This window comes from Lathyrus oleraceus, chromosome 4 (assembly GCF_024323335.1).
Source record: "Lathyrus oleraceus cultivar Zhongwan6 chromosome 4, CAAS_Psat_ZW6_1.0, whole genome shotgun sequence".
In the NCBI taxonomy this organism is placed as follows: Eukaryota; Viridiplantae; Streptophyta; class Magnoliopsida; order Fabales; family Fabaceae; genus Lathyrus; species Lathyrus oleraceus.
Genome location: NC_066582.1, coordinates 244,827,767 through 244,832,609, shown reverse-complemented (window position 1 = coordinate 244,832,609; position 4,843 = coordinate 244,827,767).

Genomic DNA, 4,843 nt, shown 5'->3' with positions numbered 1-4,843 from the left:
AAATTTGTTATTTGTTATGACATAAATATTGTGCAAACATGATTGGGATGATGAGAAAAGAATATACAATTTAGTTATTTTTGTGTTTTTGTGTTCGAACGGATGAACCCGCTGCCTACGTACCTTCCATCAAAGGTAAGGATCAAAACGCCGTAGTTCGGCTAAAAGATTTCCAAAAGTTGGTGGATTCAATTTTAAACACAAGCACTGAGGCTTTTCATTATCAACGGGAGAAAACTCGACCAAGACCAACATCCACCATGTGAGGATAGCTTCGACGCACTAAAGGGGTTAACCCTATTTTCAGTACGGAAGGCTTATAGTCGACTCACTAAAGATAAGGTGAGGTTTACATCAACCACAATGATAATTGAAACCTATGGCTAATGCATGAAAAGATTAACAATGGACAAAGCCAAAACAAGTGAATGGGTGAAATTAATTGATTGTGATTATGAAAACGAAGTCAAAGTATGATTAAGATAAATTCAAAGAAGTATTATGAAATGGAGTTTGAAAAAGTCCAGGACTTGGGTCCAGGTTTTTAGTTTGGAAAACATGAAGATGTTTGCACAATGTCTATGTCAAGTTTGAAATCAAAGTGTGAAAAGGTTTAGGACACAATGAGAGATGAATGGATGAAGATGGAAAGTAAAACTTCTCAGGAGGTTCACCTCTTGAAATCATATAGGAGATGATTCAAGTGTGTCCTTTGGAATGGGCAATTAATAATAAAGCAAACAAACGAATGATACCGGATGCCACTCAATGGTCTTACTCCAATCTCACAAACAAAAGCGGATATCGGATACCAATAGCTGGATTTATACCAATCTCCTAAAACAGAAATGGATATCAGAGGCCACTCGATGGTCTTACACTAATCTCCTCAAAAGGAAAAACAAGAATGAAATATGGAAATCAACTGCCAATCTATCTGGACTTAGGTTAACTCTACACATGATCGTAGGAAAGCAAATACCAACTTGTGGGACTTACAATTGCATCTTCTCATAAACAAAGAAAGCAAAAACAGGGATGTCAGATGCCAATCTGTCTGGACTTACTCTGACATACACAGTATGATCCTAGGAAAACAAATGCCAACTTGTGGGACTTACAATTGTATCCTCACATACAAACAATGCAACAAGCAAAGATAAGATGAGTGGCCAATGTGATGGTCTTATACTCACTTCCATATCCCAGGAGCAATGGCCAATGGATGGTCTTACAATTGTCCTCAATGGGTAAACAACAATGACAATGTCACACAGACAAAAGAGATGATCATGCATTGATGAGCAATTAATGATGATGAGTGCATAGAGCAAACAAGCAAACATGTGCATATGAAGCAATCAATCAATCAATGAGAATCAAACAGCACACTCTATAGCCAAACAAGGGGGCTCACACAAGAGGGTTTGACTGTGAAAGTCCACTGTAATAGGTAAATGTCGCTCTTAACCTTGCCATTGAGAGGCTAAGGTGAAGCAGATGAAAGGAGATGAGGGGTGTGCCTCATTGCTTCTATCCCTAATCAGGGAGAGCATTATCAGAAAGTGGGGGAGTTCAGAAAGATGGAACTCTCTCCCCATTATTGACTCGATAGATCTTGGGTTTTTATCTCAATGCTTCAACCATGTAATGGGAGCAAGGAGAGGACTCACTGAATAGTAGGGGATAGGCTATTTATCCCTTTGATCTACCAATTGCCTTACTTGAAGGACTTTTCCTGCTTGGGACAAATTTAAACACACACAAGCATGGCCTCTTAAGGAGGACTTCAGACAGTTTGCCCGGCCAAATAACGAGCCGGGTCTCCAGACTACATGAAGTAAAAGAGATTATACCTCAAGCAATTTGCTAAAAAGCAAAGCAAAGCAAGTTCAGAGAACTTAAGCAACTAAGGGTACCTGAAAGAGTCCAACTAATCAGTAAACAGTTCAACAGTTTAAATCAAAAGGAATGAAACAAACAGTTAACAGAGGGACCAATGTGCAAAGCACAAGACTCAAGTCACATGAGTCACACCTACAAAACAAAGTTTAGCACATGATATAATCAAGCTCAATCAAATTTGTATGGTTTCCTTGAAGCACTATGCTTAACCTGAAACAAATGAACTCAACATAAGCCCAAAAGACCACTAGGACAAGCCTAGGGTCAAAAACAAAAGGGAAAGTCAAAACAGCAAACAAATAGTCAACCAAAGTCAAGTTCAAGCATTTAAGAAGCAAGCACAATTGGTTTCAAGCTCATATCATGCATCATTGTCATTTCATAAACAAAAGAAGGCAAAACATGGCAAATGAGAGCACATAGAGGTCAACAGCAAGACCAAGCTCAAAAGCAATCATAAACAATTCCAAAAATTATGAAATAATTCATACTCAATCACAATCCATAACATAGCATGAATATGAAATTTCAGCTCAATTGGATCATGGGAAGATGGTCAATTAAAATCAGGAAGTCAAAACAATTTCAAGCATGCACAAAGAAGTCAAACATTCATGTGTCATCTTCAAAAAATCATAACAAAATGAAAACAGATGAGAAATGGATGGGATCAACACCAATGCAAAGCTCAAGATGTCTAGTATGCACATGTAAAATTTCATGATCATCCAATAAGATATGAGAATTTCCCAAATGAAATGGCCAGATGTGTCACACAAAGTCAAAATTTGACTAGGCAGGGAAGAAAATTCACAAACAAATAGGAAATGGCATGGTTAAGTCCAGGAAAATTCACACATCAACTAGTCATATAAGAGATGGCTCATGCAAAATTTCACATTAATTGGAGGCCAGGAAGCATGTGAACAAAAATCAAGAAATGGCATATCATGGGTGTGACACAAATTGTCACACCCTACTTCAGAAAATCATATCTCACACACCACATATGATAAATGCACAAACTTTACATCAAAATGAAGATGAATGAGTGTAGATTAACCACAAAAAATTTCAGGGTCATTGGATGCATCATCATTATTTCACAATGGAATTGGCAAAAGGTGTCAAATATGCATACATGTTAAGAAACCTAGAGCCATTTAAAATCCAGCCAACCAAAAATTCAGCAAAAATCATGATTAAATAGTAGACATTCATTTGATCATGATGGAAAAAATTTCATGAATTTTGGATGTGAAATGCACAAGTTATGAATTTTATAAGTTGAGTGACAATTTGAAATGAAATGAGCAAAAGAACATGATTCAATGGTCAATGGTGGTTGACCGAGTGGCATTTTTGAAATTACCACACCCACTAACCTAAACGCAGCGTACAGACCAATGCAAGGAAATGTTTTAATTGGTTACTAACCAATGGAACAGTAACTCGGCAGCAGAGTCAAACAACAACAGCCAATCCATTCACAAGTTCAAAAACCCTTAGGGTTTATGCAGCAGCCACAGCATTTCAAGTTTATGGTTCATCATCAAACAACAGATTGCCAACAGAAATATTCACACAACAGGGCATTTACATTCGTGCAACATCAAACAGCAACAAATCAAACATATGAAACTCAGATTTCTGGAAATGCAGTAGGGTTTCAACAGCAATGTTCATCTTCATGCAATCATCATAGTAAAACGAATTCAAACAAAATTATGCAAACCACATGGCAACACAATCATGATGTTCATGCAACATATAACAACAGCACACCAAACACGATTCTGGGAAAAAAAATCTGGAAACAAGCTAGGGTTTCTGCAGTACAACATGTATGTTCATCTTCAACAAATTCGTGAGGAAAATATTTGCCCAGAAATTGAAAACCAACACACTATTCTCATCAGCAAATCAAGCACAACAATATTCCAACAAGCATTTGCATCAAATCGAGCTCATATGGAAGAATCACACCAAACATCAAATGAACATCAATCTTTAAACACAAATTATTCACTCAATACTTAATCATTTTATGTGAATCAAAGCTCAAAATGCTCAGCATGTAAAGATCTATTGGACATATAGCATGGATTAGAGAATGAAGAGAGTCGAAATCTTACTTGGTTATGAAGAAATTTGTAAAACAGTGGTTCTTTGAGTGATGCAGCTCGAAACAGATGAAGATAATGCTTTGAAATGATGAATCCTTGAGGTAGGTTAGCTCAATGATGCTTGGAAACCTTCACAGCTCGAATTGCCATTGTTGTATGCTTGGAAAAAACAGAACTCAAGAGGGGGTTTCAGCTGGGATTTAATGGTTGTAAACAACTCACAAAGATGGTCAGGCCATGGAACAATGAAAGCTAGCTCGAGGGTTTTGGAGTTTTGAGCAGAATTTCCCAAATCGTGCCAATTCCAAAATGAGAGAATGAGAGTGTTTTTCTGTGCTTGGAGGTTGTGTCTAGGGTTGCAAATGGCCAGAAAATTGCTTATATGTGGTCTGTTTAAGGTTAATTAATAACATGCTAAGCTTGCTTAACTTAATGAAGCCAAATTGCATTTTGCTAAGTTTGGAAAATATGGAAGTGGAGGTGTGAGGTCTGCCACGAATTGGGCTTCAAAACAGGCTGCCAATGACCATTATGTTTGCTGTTTTATGTCTGCTCATGAAGTGCTAAGTTTGTTTACTTTAATGAAGCCATATTGCTAAATTTGCACCTTTGGCCAAAATGGTGGTATGATAGTAGCATGAGCACAAATTTGGGCTTGGAACATGTTGCAAATAGCCTTCCAAACAATTTCCAATTGGCCAAATGTGTTGAAAACCTTTAATTTGAAAAGTCAACTTTTGGTCAAACTTGAATTTTAAATGAAACAAGTCAAAAAATGCCATTTTGATTGGCAAGGTTTTGGTTCATGAAAT